The sequence below is a fragment of the Lolium rigidum genome, chromosome 6 (assembly GCF_022539505.1).
Source record: "Lolium rigidum isolate FL_2022 chromosome 6, APGP_CSIRO_Lrig_0.1, whole genome shotgun sequence".
Classification (NCBI taxonomy): Eukaryota; Viridiplantae; Streptophyta; class Magnoliopsida; order Poales; family Poaceae; genus Lolium; species Lolium rigidum.
The window spans coordinates 188,301,660-188,318,710 of NC_061513.1; the positions used below are offsets into that span (position 1 = coordinate 188,301,660).

The 17,051-nt window shown below is 40.2% G+C and overlaps 1 long non-coding RNA gene across 7 annotated transcripts; it reads left to right on the forward strand.

Moving 5' to 3' along the window:
* Positions 1–265: 265 nt before the first annotated feature.
* On the forward strand, positions 266–7,269 carry LOC124660961. Of its 7 annotated transcripts, none has more exons than XR_006990030.1 (8): positions 267–1,361; positions 1,477–1,740; positions 1,922–2,076; positions 3,670–3,763; positions 3,835–3,931; positions 5,997–6,145; positions 6,244–6,322; positions 6,990–7,269. It is a non-coding gene; the product is annotated as an uncharacterized LOC124660961 (long non-coding RNA). The 7 variants fall into 7 exon arrangements; XR_006990033.1 differs by having other exon boundaries at positions 2,021–2,076; XR_006990032.1 differs by having other exon boundaries at positions 266–1,361; positions 1,477–2,076; positions 6,212–6,322.
* The last annotated feature ends 9,782 nt before the right edge of the window (positions 7,270–17,051 follow it).

The window sequence follows — 17,051 nt, forward strand, 5'->3', positions numbered from 1 at the left end:
GTAAACCTCGTGATGTTGTTTCCCATGGTTTGTTTTCCCCTAAATTATTCTGTGTAAAGTTTGGTGCTTCGTAGCGTTTTGGAATAGTTTTCTTTGTACCTTACGAAGCCTTTGTGTTTCCTCGTGGTGTGGCCGTAGCCATAACTGGTTGGGACAGCGGTGGACAGTGTCAGTGGACACGATTTGCACGATTTGTAAGAGGTTGCCGTCCTTTGATTTGCTTCTACGGAGCTTTGACTGATTTGGTATCCCTCTACGTGTCTATCTCTGGAAGCCCACAAAAAAATTTAGTCTCCTCTCTTTCTTCTGGTTCTGTCACGCTGAACCTCCCATCGAATTTCTCCGGCGAGCCGTCGTGATCCACCCTCGGCGCGCCTACTCTGCTTCCTCCACTCCATTTTGTTGCCCCTGCTCTTCCCCCACAATGCTTGAACACTCAAGCTCCACAAGATCCCCGCCACCGAGGGCTGTCGCCGCCGCGCGCCTGGGGGCTGCTGCTGCCGCCGTCGCGGCCCTGTGGCGGGGCACAGTCGACGTCGGGGCGAATCACCGGAGATTGGAATTTTGAAGATCAGGACGCGCTGTAGTAGGAGGTCGAGATACCAGATAGTCGGAGGCGGAGATGGGATGCAGTATCCACCGCTCCATTTCCATTTGCGCCGCTCCACCATCAACCCTAAGCTTTGATGGCCCGAGAGGCCGCCGGGCCTAGCCCCTCCGCTCCTCCCTCTCCATGCCGCCGACGGGCCGCGCTGATTGGCGAAGCTTGGTTGGCATCACGGGCCCTTCTCTCTGCCCCGCTTGGTGGTGGACGGCACGAGACGAGAGTGCTGTTGCGCTGGCGTACTGCACGATGGCGCGGCGGCTCGGTGGCGAGTGCTGGAGCATGGTTGTCAGCTCTTGTGGTGGAGTGGTGGCCGTTGGTCATCGACGTAGATGTTTCGCGGAGGTGGCGACCGTGGCTGCTGCGGCGGCCGATCTGGTTCCGCACAAATCTTGATTTCTCCCTTTGCGAGCCCTTGGTGGTTTACGCTGGAGGCTGGCGGTTGTGCGGGGAATCGGAGTCAGAGTGGCTGTGGTCGGCGCTTACCGGCGGCCGGCGGCCGGCATAGCCGGTTGACTGGGTGGCCCCCGTCGAGATATGAAGAGGCCATATATGGAGAATTGGAGAGTCCTGGGCTCAGCTGCAGGGGCGGGACGTCTCCTCCTCCTTACTCGGGATCGGCTTTCCCCGCACGTGGCTTGGTGCGTGTCCACTGGGCAGCCATGGCGGCGATGCTTCTTGGCTTTGACCTCCCTATAACCATGCCTTGTGGTGGGATCTGGAGGCTCAGCTGTTGTTTTGCCTTCGCCATCCATAGGTTTGTCTTCTGCTCCTCCGTGTTCTTCCTGAGCAGAAGAATTTTTGGGCGATTTCGGGTCTTTGTGTTCAAGATTTGATTTCTTGATTTATTGATTCGTGTTTCATTTTTGTAGGCGTTTGTAGGCTGCTCTGCTTGATGCGATGGTCGATGGGAGTTCCTCTGGTTGTGGCTAGGTTGTATCTCTCTCTGGTTTGCGTCCTTGCCTGAGGAATTCGTTAGGTGATGCTATTGATGGTCCGGCTTCCGCAGCCTGCATTCCAGTTTTGCTTCTGTGGTAGCTCAACACTTTGAAAGCATGTCCAGCAATTCTGCGGTCCGTATGAGCGCTCGCGGGCTGGGATTCCTCTAGGCGAGTGACCGGACGATTGTATTGCCGGTAAGTTTCTTTTTTCATCCCATATTCAAAGCAAAATAAATCTGGAATGCAATCAAAATAGCCGCAAAGTGTCTGTTCTGTCAAGCAATCTAGCTAGAGCATGTAATTCATCAGCCAAAAAATGCATGCTTTATTGCTTTCCCTCTGTAGTCACATGTACTCCTTGCCTGACTTTGCACAGGCTATCGTCAATCATTCTATATGAAATTTCAGCCAAAGGTATCGTCATTTAATTAAAATGGGCATGTTTATTTTTCTCTGTACACATCATATATACCAGCATTGCATCAATCCTTGGCGTTGCTGAAAGCCACGACCCGGACGACGACCAGGACGGTATACAGTCTTTACGAACAACTAGGAAAAATGCCCGTGCGTTGCACCGGGAGATATATTGTCAACCTACGATCGAGATTCTCTAAAAAGATAACCTATGATTGGGATGAGAATCATATGATCAAGCAAATCTAATTCAGAAAAAAAACGAAAGAAAAACATCTAAAAATTTATGGGGAATCAGTTCTCTCAACACAATGTTACAGTCCACGAAAATTAGTTCCAACCAAAATATTTAATTTAATTAATTTAACCAACCCATGATCTTGAGCTTATCCCAAGATCAAATTGATTTTACATTGGTATAGATTGTCACAAAAAGAAATGCTATCTTTGGTGGGATCGGAGATAGGCAGCGCATAGACAAAAGTTACAGTACCAAAGCACATTTTGAAAAACCTTAAAACCTCCGAAGAACTTCGTATTCTGCAAAGAAGTTTTGCAGCGCTACTTTTTTTAGAATCTTTGTGCAGAGCTCCTACATCAGCTATTCAGGCTCCATGGAAATTTGTGGAGGACAGCCTACTCCATACGCCAACCCACACGTTAGATGATGATCGCAGGTTACCTAATAGGGGGAAAGACTTTTTTTTTTTGCGGGGATAGGGGGAAAGACTTTTGAACGAGACACGGAAAATTTCTTGCGATCATGGCTTCTAATTTCTCTTGCTTCAGGTTGGCCGTGCGCTGCTTGCGCCATCGTCTAGAGTGGCGTCATCGCGCCAGGACACACAGCCCAAGGACCAAAAAAAACTTACTGACCTTGTCAATGGAAATCCAAGCCGTTTCCGCCGATCTAATAGGCAATTGACCTAATTCCAGCGTACTCTTGGACCGCCACCACCTTGTCTGTGCGCCACCGCCAGTTGGCCGTCTCCCACGTAGAAAGTCGACATCACCACCCGATTCCCATCGTCTGAGATTGATCCCGGAAGCCGTCGCCTGCTTGACTCCTGCCGACCAAGATCGACCAAGACGCTCGAGTCAGCGTAGCTGGAGTTGTCTAGTTATATGCAACACTCGTTCGAGATTAATCCCGCTAGCCATCGTGCCGCCGCACCAAGACGTCGGACCCTCCGGTGCAGACCCATGCAGCTCTCAGGTTGTCCATCTACGGTGGCCTCCGCTCCGTCGCCTCTAATTCCAGCGATGCCTATCCAGCACGCCTCTTCTTCCCACCGTGGCATGGCTCCAATCCCTCCTTATTTTCGTTATCCATGGCTAGCCAAGCCACGGAGAAGCAACTTGATCTATTCTTGCCGGATTGGCCTGGCTGCAAGTTAATTGTGGTTTAGGACCTCGCACGTATGTATTTAAAGTACAGGATCGATCATTCGAGTTAGAGCCGGACACGGCTGCAGAACCGTCGGACAAAGTATTCCATCCTACGTCGTGTTCTACCGGGACTCTAGCTAAAACGTAGGTACGACGGAAATTTCATTGTCGGAAGACGGACGAAAACACATTGATGGGCGGACGAAAACGTATTACGACGGACGAAACCACGGAAACGTTAGCTCCTTTATTATTAGGTATAGATTTGTAAAAATTTATTCAATTTTTTTTTGGACTTTCACTTTGTTTTGGTTGCAGCACGTTTCTGTACGAGTTCTAGAACTGGTTGACTACTTTGAGCGATGGAGGCGATGCACATGGTGGCGCTTGAGATCAGGTTGTAACTGAGGAGGTGAGCTGGGTACTTGGTTTATGTCTATAAAGTTGAGGTCTCAGGCCTCATGGCTGCTTCGTGGCTTGCAGTAGGCAGACAGAGAGCTAGCAACGAGCGGGAAGAACCATGACAAGCTGCAGGCGGCCGCGTCCATATGAATGTTTCTGATGCATTAGACCACTAGCGGTATGGATTCCTGAAATTTTGTTTGCCTTTTTTCTTTTCTTTTCTTAACTGTATATGCTTTTGAATATTCTGGCTGCTACCAATTGGTGAACACCAACCTTTTGGGTTAAGGGACCTAATAAGCGCATTGGGGTACTGTCTGTTCAAAACTTATTTCAGGGTATGTTTTTTCACTGTGATGTTTCCATTTAATGTACACTTCAGTAGTACATCTTACTGATCTAGGAAATGTTATTCATACATTGTATAGAGTGCATGCTAAATATAGCTAAAAGAACTGTAAAGTGTAGTATGCACTGGAATCCCAATGTACACCAATTAACACATGACATGCTAATACTTGGTGCTCAAATTGGTGGTATCCTTATTCATCCATTCATTGACAAGTACACTATTAGGTAGTCTTGCTATCCAAAATTTCAGATGTCCTCTGATAGTTCGGGCTAACCTTTTTGGGTGCATAATAATAATTTATATACCGTTCCTTATTGATCCAAAAATACCTGATTTTGTCGGTTCCAATATGTCAGGCCATATATGGTTAAAAAATTATGTCTTGCCCTTCCCTGGCTGTTGTAAAGTTGATTATGTTATTTTTCCTACAATGTGGTCGCCGCTGTCGCCATCTCTGTTGTTCTTTCATCTGGTCAGGTATTCCTCCTTTTTAAGTTAGTCCATGCTATTCCGTGCTGATGTTTTAATTTCCCTGTTCTTTGGTTGTCCGTGTTGTTTTCTCCTCTGGTCCGCCTAAACCCACGTCTGATGGGCATTTCGAACATCATTTGTGTTCCCTCCTTTTTCTCGTGGTTTCCTGGCAGCTCTGCCCACGGGTACTCGATGCTTAACCTGCAGTACAAAACTAGGCGTATTATTACGTTTTAGGTGTGTACTGTGTAGTGTAAGTGCCCCCTCAGTTCTTGTTTGTCCTGGCTACATTTGTCTTGATATTGGTAAAGCACAGTTTGTAGAGGTGTGCATCTGTGTGAGCAGTTAGTTCAGGTAACTATTCTTATAAAATTTAGTCCAGGCTTTGAAAAGATTAGCCGGGCCATGTCCAGACCATTGCTTTAAAAGAATTAGTTGTTCCCATTCCACTTTCCAAAATATATGCTTCTTTATTTATGGTTGGACACTAGACAGTCACTTGGACAATTAGTCATTCTTGATTGTATCCTGATTTTTTTGTTATACTGTGTTCAGTTGTTACAACTATTACTTCTGCTATGTTAGGAATGGATATTGGAGCTAGCAAATATTCTAAATTAATTGGGATAATTTTTTTCCTTTATTGTTGAGTTTGCTTTATGCAATCCTTAGTTACCTCTGACAAGCATAGTTTCCATTTGCATAGTTTCTACAAGCTTGAGATAATCACTCTTCAGTTTGATCTGCTCATGAAGTTCTACTCCCAAATAGGTTGATGTTTTTTTCTATTTTGATTGCCTAATATATGTTTTGCTAGCTACCCCAACCTGCTTGGGACAAAAGGGTTTGTTGTTGTAATATATGTTTTAAATTAATTGGGATAATTTTTTTTCCTTTATTGTTGAGTTCTCTTTATGCAATCCTTAGTTACCTCTGACAAGCATAGTTTCCATTTGCATAGTTTCTACAAGCTTGAGATAATCACTCTTCAGTTTGATCTGCTCATGAAGTTCTACTCCCAAATAGGTTGATGTGTTTTTCTATTTTGATTGCCTAATATATGTTTTGCTAGCTACCCCAACCTGCTTGGGGCAAAAGGGTTTGTTGTTGTAATATATGTTTTGTTATTATTATTATTTACTTAATAGCTGTCACAGTATTGCCATGTTGAGTTTATTGTGTGTGGTGCGAGATATTATTTTGCAAGTAACTCTTGACATGGCACCCTCTGGTAATGGAAATCTTATAGAGTAGAATACAGTTGGTTCATAATTAATGATGAGCTTTCCTAGATCAATCGTGCTCTCCAAGTTACTGTTTTTCTTATGTGTACTGAAGACCATTTTATTCTATTGTTTTTTCCATATCATTTTGGCTTGCGTGACTGTGTTTTTGAATTATTGCAACTACTTTTCTAAAGGTTGGAAGGATCTAGCAGAAGCGTGGATACAAAGACCAGTGGCCTTGGAACATTAAGATATGCTGACGATTCTGGAAGAAACAAAGGAGACGCTTGCCTAGCTTATGAAGATCCTTCTGCTGCTCATGCGGCTGGTGGATTCTACAACAGTATGTTTACTGCTGAGTTTGCACTGATACACGATATGTTTCCACTTAACGTATAGCGTTTTGCAGTTTATAATGCATATACTCTTCCCATGCGTCAGATTATGACATGAGAGGTCATAAAATTAGTGTTGTGATGGCTGAAAAATCGGCTCCCAGGGCTCCAACATCTGGTCATGGGTAAGTACTTAGTTATCTGATAAATGCTAATTCTGGAATTTGATGCCCACTCCAGGCAAACTAGAACCTTGTATTATAAGTTAATGGATCGATTTGCACTCGCCTGCATTATTTACTTTTTACTCCTGCATCTATGCGTGGTTGCGATCCTCTTAAACTATTCCTAAGTTAACTTGAAGCAAATTGTGATATCATATGCTACTGGACATTGTTCTGATGTTACGTATGCATTTGACCAGGTGCAAGGAGAAATCATTACTGAAATAGTTCCAATGATTTGCGTAATTTCTTTAGATAGGCATCCTATCCATTTGGAAATCTTGGCTCAACTCCTTTAGTACCGTATACAAGGTGTTGCATCTTTGCATTTATTGTGATTTTTTCTCAACCATTATTCAAATTGGCATAGTTTTATTACTTCAATGAAATATAAATTTCTTTTTAAAAAAATAAAAGACTCTTTTGATTTCTATATAACACTTATATATCAGAATATGATTTTTTTTCTTGTTGTTTGTTTGTAAACAATCTTCTTGCTTACCATTAGCAGCTTCTGAAACTTTTTTTTTGAATATATGTATTTCAAATTGAGTATATGTAAGTAGCATCGTGATTCATGTGTATGTTGTTTATATATAATGTATTCGCTGTATTACTTCGTGTGCAGAGGTGGACGTGGTGGTGGTGACTATGGAGGGGACCAACACAGAGACGGAGGAGGCCATGGGCGTAACAACCAGGGTTGTGGTTCGTGTTCCTGGCCATACTGGGAACACATATAATTAATTAAGATTGTCTTTTGTGAGAAACCTTTTCTATTTATGTTCTTCAGACTTGTACCCACACAGGAACTTAAGGTAGGAGGTTTTTCTGCTTTCCCTGCACTTCTGTTCCATTGTCATACTCCAGTGTTGGTTGCCAAAAGTGATCGGTCTATGTTATGTGAATTTTTTCTTGGAGGCAGCTGGATAAGCTCCAAATGTTGGTAGGTTTTGAGATATTATTACAGGTGAGTGCGTTCTATTATGATATATTACTTTTCTCTCGATTGGTGGTTAGCTACACCGTTTTATCTGTTTCCCTTTTTGATCTAATGTGTACATTCCACATGGTACTTAACCGGTGGATCACTGCTGTAAGCTTTGGATTTCTAGGCTCACTTTCACTCTCCTCTGCTTAAATAAGAACATAGATGTAGTCATATTTTTGGAAGTTCAAGTATAATTTCCTTATCTCAGATGAGAGAAGAGGAGGCTGACAGAAAAAACTAAGTGGACTCACATTTTGTATAAAATAGTAAACCTTCTTTCTTTAACTAGGCCATTGTACACTTCGCTAAAAGCATATATACCGCTCAGTTTTATGTTGTAAAATAGATGTACAGGATTTGATATGACACAGACGGCGCGGCGTGCCGCCGCGCCCATTCCTGCTAGTATGATAGTATGACATAATAAGGTTATGTGCCTTGATTTTTCATTTTTTTTTAAAATTTTGCCCATTTGAATCTTGGTCAAATCCTAGGTTTGACCATGATTTAAACAAGTTTAAAACATGAATATGAAAAATTAAGCATGTATCCTTCGTAGTCACTCCAAAATGAAGCTCTTGAGAGGGTTTTTGAAATTTCCATGTTTGAGACAAAAAACCGCGTACTTCTCTTCATGCTTGACTTCATAAGACAGAGTTTCGGGATAGGGGTAGCTTGATACATGAATTTTCTGGTTTGAATATGTCTAGACCTTGTTTATCAACTTAATTGAATGCTTACTAGATGACATAAGATGACTATGTGCATTGGTTTTTCATTTTATTGTTTTTTTTTGAATTTTTATGCCCATTTGAATCTTGGTCAAATCCTAGGTTTGACCATGATTTAAACAAGTTGAAAACATGAATATGGAAAATTAAGCATATATCCTTCTTAGTCACTCCAAAATGAAGCTCTTGTGAGGGTTTTTGAAATTTCCATGTTTGAAACCAAAAACCACTTCTTCTCTTCATGCTTGACTTCATAAGTCAGGGTTTAGGGATATATAAGGGGTAGATACATGATTTTTCTGGTTTGATATGTCTAGATCTTGTTTATCAACTTAAGTGAATGCTTACTATATGACATAAGAAGACTATGTGCCTTGATTTTTCATTTATTTTTAAATTAAGCCCATTTGAATCTTGGTCAAATCCTAGGTTTGACCATGATTTAAACAAGTTTAAAACATGAATATGAAAATTAAGCATGTATCCTTCGTAGTCACTCCAAAATGAAGCTCTTGAGAGGGTTTTTGAAATTTCCATGTTTGAAACCAAAAAACCACGTACTTCTCTTCATGCTTGACTTCATAAGACAGAGTTTGGGGTTAGGGGTAGCTTGATACATGATTTTTCTCGTTTGAATATGTCTAGACCTTGTTATCAACTTAATTGAATGCTTACTATATATATGACATAAGAAGACTATGTGCATTGGTTTTTCATTTTATTGTTTTTTTTAATTTTATGCCCATTTGAATCTTGGTCAAATTCTAAGTTTGACCATGATTTAAACAAGTTGAAAACATGAATATGAAAAATTAACCATATATCCTTCTTAGTCACTCCAAAATGAAGCTCTTGGGAGGGTTTTTGAAATTTCCATGTTTGAAACCAAAAACCACATATCTTCATGCTTGACTTCATGAGACAGAGTTTAGGGTTAGGGGTAGATACATGATTTCTCTGGTTTGAATATGTCTAGACCTTGTTTATCAACTTAATTGAATGCTTACTATATGACATAAGAAGACTATGTGCCTTGATTTTTCATTTTTTTAAATTATGCCCATTTGAATCTTGGTCAAATCCTAGGTTTGACCATGATTTAAACAAGTTTAAAACATGAATATGAAAATTAAGCATGTATCCTTCGTAGTCACTCCAAAATGAAGCTCTTGAGAGGGTTTTTGAAATTTCCATGTTTGAAACCAAAAAACCACGTACTTCTCAACTTAATTGAATGCTTACTATATATATGACATAAGAAGACTATGTGCATTGGTTTTTCATTTTATTGTTTTTGTAATTTTATGCCCATTTGAATCTTGGTCAAATCTTAGGTTTGACCATGATTTAAACAAGTTGAAAACATGAATATAAAAAATTAAGCATATATCCTTCTTAGTCACTCCAAAATGAAGCTCTTGGGAGGGTTTTTGAAATTTCCATGTTTGAAACCAAAAACCACATATCTTCATGCTTGACTTCATGAGATAGAGTTTAGGGTTAGGGGGTAGATACATGATTTCTCTGGTTTGAATATATCTAGACCTTGTTTATCAACTTAATTGAATGCTTACTATGTGACATAAGAAGACTATGTGCCTTGATTTTCCATTTTTTGTTTTTTCTGAATTTTTATGCCCATTTGAATCTTGGTCAAATCCTAGGTTTGACCATGATTTAAACAAGTTTAATAAAACATGAATATGAAAAATTAAGCATATATCCTTCTTAGTCACTCCAAAATGTAGATCTTGGTAGGGTTTTTGAAATTTCCATGTTTGAAACCAAAAACCATGACTTCTCTTCATGCATGCTTGACTTCATAAGACAGAGTTTAGGGCTAGGGGTAGCTAGATACATGATGTTTCTGGTTTGAATATGTCTAGACCTTGTTTATCAACTTAATTGAATGCTTACTATATGACATAAGAAGACTACGTGCCTTGGTTTTTCATTTACTTTGATTTATTTTGAATTTTTATGCCCATTTGAATCTTGGTCAAATCCTAGGTTTGACCATGATTTAAACAAGTTTAAAACATAAATATGAAAAATTAAGCATCTATCCTTCTTAGCCACTCCAAAATGTAGCTCTTGGGAGGGTTTTTGGAATTTCCATGTTTGAAACCAAAAACCACATCTCTTCATGCTTGACTTCATAAGTCAGAGTTTAGGGATAGGGGGTAGATACATGATTTTTCCGGTTGAATATGTCTAAACCTTGTTTATCAACTTGAATGCTTACTATATGACATACGAAGACTATTTGCTAACGGAGGGAGTAAGCACTCTAGCTATGAAAAGTACCAAACTATGCATACCAAAATGATTTTTTAGAGGAATACTAGTTCGGATTATATAATTTTATATTAGCAGGCCAAAATCGAACCCCGTAGTTGGATTTTCAGAAATTGATCCGTAGTACTGGGCAAAACCCTAGTTTAACTTATTTAATAATAGATTCGTAGGACGATTTTCTTACGTTATTATTATTATTACTAGGCAGCACATGTGTTTGCCCGTCCAGTGAAACTCTTTCATTTCATTTTTCTTTTCCGCAAGGTCGGGAGTCGGAGGAAGAGGGATCACACGGGAGGAGACGAAGGGAGAGCAATCACGGGGCCCCACTTATTTATGGTGTCTATCCTTTTTCTGGTGATGTTGACTATTGTGCAGGGTTGTCAGTGCGCAGGGGGTGCGAGCGAGCGAGAAAGGCCGAGAATGAGAGAGATGTTTTTTTTAGAGGGACAACCGAACGATCCTGAAGGACCCAGATTTCCAATACGCATCGGAGCGCAGCTTACCAGCAGGACACAAAATAAACAGGAAATTACGTCTAAATCCCTAAGATTTACATGGTAGACCCCATGCTGAAAGCAAGAAATGCGATCGGGTCCTTAATAGCCACCGTCCGGATTGATCCTCATCGCAGCCGGGGACGAACCACTTGGCGCGACCAAATCGCCATGGCTACAGAGCCTGCACAACATGGCCTACGAGCTGAGCTAGAAACGACCTGCCAAAACCGGCAGCCAACGGAGGTGGATAATTGGAGAGAGAGAGTGTGTGTGTGTGTGTGTGTTGATGCCTCTCTCTTGACAAAGAAGATGGCTGGGAGTTTGCCTACCTAGCGTACGTGACTTGTGCTCACTGAAGTGTGGGACCTCACGCATGGGAACCACACGTAAGTGACAGACTTGTTGCTCTAATAACTCGGGTGATCATTATACTGTATTAGTACATAGTTTCCTATGGATCCTTCTTAGTCACTCCAAAATGAAGCTCTTTGGGAGGGTTTTTGAAATTTCCATGTTTGAAACCAAAAACCACATATCTTCATGCGCTTGACTTCATGAGACAGAGTTTAGTGTTAGGGGGTAGATACATGATTTCTCTGGTTTGAATATGTCTAGACCTTGTTTATCAACTTAATTGAATGCTTACTATATGACATAAGAAGACTATGTGCCTTGATTTTTCATTTTTTTAAATTTTGCCCATTTGAATCTTGGTCAAATCCTAGGTTTGACCATGATTTAAACAAGTTTAAAACATGAATATGAAAAATTAAGCATGTATCCTTCGTAGTCACTCCAAAATGAAGCTCGATCTTGAGAGGGTTTTTGAAATTTCCATGTTTGAAACCAAAAAACCACGTACTTCTCTTCATGCTAGACTTCATAAGACAGAGTTTGGGGTTAGGGGTAGCTTGATACATAAATTTTCTGGTTTGAATATGTCTAGACATTGTTTATCAACTTAATTGAATGCTTACTAGATGACATAAGATGACTATGTGCATTGCTTTTTCATTTTTTTTGAATTTTTATGCCCATTTGAATCTTGGTCAAATCCTAGGTTTGACCATGATTTAATCAAGTTTAAAACATGAATATGAAAAATTAAGCATCTATCCTTCTTAGTCACTCCAATATGTAGCTCTTGGGAGGGTTTTTGAAATTTCCATGCTTGAAAACCAAAAACCACTTCTCTTCATGCATGCTTGACTTCATAAGACATAGTTTAGGGTTAGGGGTAGATACATGATTTTCCTGCTAGTTTGAATATGTCTAGACCTTGTTTATCAATTTAATTGAATGCTCACTATATGACATGAGCAGACCTTGGTTTTAATTTTTTTATACCCATTTGATTCTTCGTCAAATCCTAGGTTTGTTGACCTAGATTTGAACAAGTTTAAAACATGAATATGAAAAGGTAAGCATGTATGCTTCTTAATTAGTCACTCCAAAATGAAGCTCTTGGGAGGGTTTTTGAAATTTCCATGATTGAAACCAAAAACCACTTCTCTTCATGCTTGACTTCATAAGTCAGGGTTTAGGGATATATATAGGGGGTAGATACATGATTTTTCTGGTTTGAATATGTCTAGAGCTTGTTTATCAACTTAATTGAATGCTTACTATATGACATAAGAAGACTATGTGCCTTGATTTTTCATTTTTTTAAATTATGCCCATTTGAATCTTGGTCAAATCCTAGGTTTGACCAAGATTTAAACAAGATTAATAAATGAAAATGAAAAATTAAGCCTTGATCCTTCTTATTCACTCCAAAATGAAGCTTTTGGGAGGGTTTTTGAAATATCCAGGTTTGAAACCCAAAACCACTTCTCTTCATGCATAGTTTAGGGTTTGGGGTAGATACATGAATTTTGGGTTTATAGTAAGCATTCAAGTTGATAAACAAGGTCTAGACATATTCAAACCAGAAAAATCATGTATCTACCCCCTAAGGCTAAACTCTGTCATATATATGAAGTCAAGCATATAAGAGGAATGGTTTTGGGTTTCAAACATGGAAAATTCAAAAACCCTCCCAAAAGCTTCATTTTTGGAGTGAATAAGAAGGATCCAGGCTTACTTTTTCATTTTCATGTTACCGACTTGTTTAATTCTTGGTCAAACCTAGGATTTGACCAAGATTCAAATGGGCATAAAAATTCAATAAAGAATTCAAAAAATGAAAAACCAAAGCACATAAGCTTCTTAAGTTATAGTAAGCATTCATGTTGATCAACGGAGTCTAGACATATTTAAATAATAAAAATCATGTATATACCCCAAACCCTAAACTCTGTCTAATGAAGTCAAGCACGAAGAGAAGTGGTTTTCGGTTTAATTTTTTATTTCTTTTTTTTTGAATTTTTATGACTATTTGAATCTTGGTCAAATCCTAGCAGGTTTGACCAATATTTAAACAAGTTTAAAACATGAAAATGAAAAGTAAGTATGGATCCTTCTTATTCACTCCAAAATGAAGCTTTTGGGAGGGTTTTTTAATTTTCCATGTTCGAAACCCAAAATGACATCTCTCCGTGCTTTACTTCATAAGACAAAGTTTAGGGGTAGGGGGTAGATACATGACTTTTCTGGTTTGAATATGTCTAGACCTTGTTTATCAACTTGAATGCTTATTATATGACATCAAAAGACTATGTGTTTGGTTTATTTTGAATTTGTTATGCCCATTTGAATCTTGGTCAAATCCTAGGTTTGACTAAGATTTAAACCAGTTTAAAACATGAAAATGAAAAGTAAGCCTGGATTCTTCTTAGTCACTCCAAAATGAAGCTTTTGGGAGGTTTTTTAAATTTCCATGTTTGAAACCCAAAACCACTTCTCTTAATGCTTGACTTCATAAGACAGAGTTTAGGGTTAGGGGCCAAGTATATACATGATTTTTCTTGTTTAAATATGTCTAGACTTTGTTTATCAACTTGAATGCTTACTATATGACATCAAAAGACTATGTGTTTGGTTTTGATTTTTTTGAATTTGTTATGTCCATTTGAATCTTGGTCAAATCCTAGGTTTGACCAAGATTTAAACCAGTTTAAAACATGAAAATGAAAAGGTAAGCCTGGATTCTTCTTAGTCACTCCAAAATGAAGCTTTTGGGAGTTTTTTTAATTTCCAATGTTTGAAACCCAAAACCACTTTTCTTCATGCTTGACTTCATAAGACAGAGTTTAGGGTTAGGGGGTATATACATGATTTTTCTGGTTTGAATTTGTCTAGACTTCGTTGATCAACTGTAATGCTTACTATATGACATAAGAAGCTTATGTGCTTTGTTTTTTTATTATTTCTTTTTTGAATTTTTATGCCCATTTGAATCCTGGTCAAATCCTTTGTTTGACCAAGATTTAAACAAGTTAAAACATGAAAATGAAAAAGTAAGCCTGGCTCCTTCTTAGTCATGAAAATGAGTTAACTTGGCTTTCCAACCCTTGAATCCATAGGAAACTTTGTACTAATGCAGTATAATAATCACCCGAGTTTTTACACCAACAGGTCTGTCACTTACGTGTGGTGCCCATGCGTGAGGTCCCAAACTTCAGTGAGCACAAGTCACATGCGGTAGGCAGGCAAAATCCCCGATCAATCCGGGCGGTGGCTGTTAAGGACCCGATCGCATTTCTTGCTTTCAGACTGGGGTCTACCATGTAAAAGTTTGTTCCTTTTGGATGCATCACTCGTATTTGCAAGTTTTTTGGGGGTCCCGCAAATTCAGGGTAGCATCATGCCCCCCTTCCCACGCCAACACAAACAGAGTTCAACACAACCTAATTAAGCAAGGTTCAACACAGACATAGTTCAACAACCCCTAATTAAGCTAATAGGTTCACCACAAACGCTGCTGAGCAGCAAACATAAACAGAGTTCAACAAAAGATGCTGCTTTTGAAGCAGTAGGAGAGACAAACATGCACAACAGTTACGGAGTATATTTACCATCTTCTTCCCGTCGCCTCCTCCCGGTCCCGCTTCTTCTGCTTCTTGCTGCCCATACCTTTAATCTTTGGTGGCTTGGGCTTGGGAGGAGGCACACGACCGGTCTCGATAGCTTGGTTCAATTTCTTCCTTAGGAATAGCCCATAGGCCATGTGGTTGGCTATGAAGCCGGATCGGTTAACAGCTTCCCCAACTTTGAGACAGCCGGACCCACCGGCTTCGGCATGCCTGCAGGACGATTCGAAAGTCAACCTTTATGCTCTTTGTGCGTAAGGGGCAGCTGTTCCTGGCACCAGTCCAGGGTTCACTCCAATACTTGTCGAACTTCCCCGCCTTAAGCTTGTTGAGAGTGGCCCTGGCCTTCCTATGACGCGACTCGACATCGCTGTCAACCTCATCAGTAGCAACCTGATACATGCCAAATAAACAGGTGAAGCAAATATGTAGCAGTTGCAACTAATAATGAATATGAATCTAAAAAGATTCTGACGCTAATTCAAAACCCTATAGCGCAAAAAAAGAGGGAGAGACCATAGAGCAAATCGATACAGGGCTATGTTGAATAAGGGAGAGAGGTGAATCGGATGTGAAGCAAATATGTAGCAATTGCAACTAATACTGAATATGAATCTAAAAAGATTCTGACGCTAATTCAAAACGCTATAGCGCAAAAAAAAGAGGGAGAGACCATAGCGCAAATCGATACAGGGCTATGTTGAATAAGGGAGAGAGGTGAATCGGAACATACTTCCTCCCCCTCGTCGACGATATTCTCGTCGAAGGTCGGCGGCGGCGGTTCAAAGATGAGTTCAACCTCGTCCTCGTCATCTAGGGGATGCTTCCCAAGAGAGTGGACCCATCTACCAACAACATCAGATGCCGATGAGCGACCGATGGCCCGACCTTCGGCAATGGCCTCCGCTTCGTCTTTGGCATCCGCTGCGGCGATGATCGCCGCCGTTGCGGCCATGCGTGCTGCGGTCGCGGCTCTGGACGCCTCCTCTCGCGGCTAAGGCCAGCCGCGCGGCTTTCGCTTTCGCTGCGTTGACGGCGTCGGTTGGGCTCTCCATCGGTGGAATGGGAAGGGGAAGTGAAGAGAGGGTTTTTTCCTAGTCCGTGGAGAGAGGGAGAAGTGTGGACGTGAAATGGATAACTGACGATATTTCAAGATTTGGGAGACATAGCACGAACGGGCAGATGACAGCGCGTGGGTGCATTACCTCATACTGCCTCTGTCCTAGAAAGAGCGTACGTGTGGGTTTTCAAGGCATATTAAGGATTTTATTATTACATTGGGAAACTGTCATCGACCATCACTTTCCTCTTCAACTTTTCCACCTCCAATGAGCTAAATGCATGTAGTAAATAAGAAAACCATATTATGCTAAATACTACTACCTCCATCCCAAAGCGTAAGGCTTATATTATTTTTAGAAGCTCAAACTATGTCAAGGTAAACTAAGATTTTACCAAAAATCATTATCATGCAAAATACAAAATTAATATCAATACATAGACAACGATTTTTTTTTGGTATGGTATCTACAAAATATTATATTAGTTGATAGATTGTTCTAAATTTTCGTCAACCTTTACTTGCTTTGACTCTTAAAAAAAGACTTAAGCTTTGTGATGGAGGTAGTACGTACTAGTCGTGAAGAAACTATATCCCTCGTGATGAGAAAGAAATATTTTTTACTACCACTCTTTTGTGGACAAATTTTGAAGTGCATTGCAAAACGAGAAGTACACTCTTTTATGGACAAATTTTAACTCTACACCCATTATTTCAGGATGGAGGGAGTATAGCCCAACTTGTTTTTTTTCTTCTGGGCACTACACTGCTTTTTCCCTGTGCAATGCTTGGTTCTACCCTTTTTCTCATTGTAATGGTCACTTTAAGTCATTTTTTCCCACACACATTTATTTTGTACTTCTCTACAGTGTTGACCGTGCTACTACTATTTGTGTTAGTGCGCCAAAAACAAAATGTTATTTTCTAAGTGCCAAATTAATCTAGGGCGTTGGTTGTGAACCGGTGAACAAAAAAGAGATAGCCCAAAAGAGGAACACACCAAGGTACAAAAACTAGCATATATGCATGTTTCTATGTACATATATATGACCCTGGGTTTGTAGATAAAAAACATTCATATATGCGCTTACTATTAATATACATAAGTTTATGCTGGTTCTCTTGGTTTAGGTATA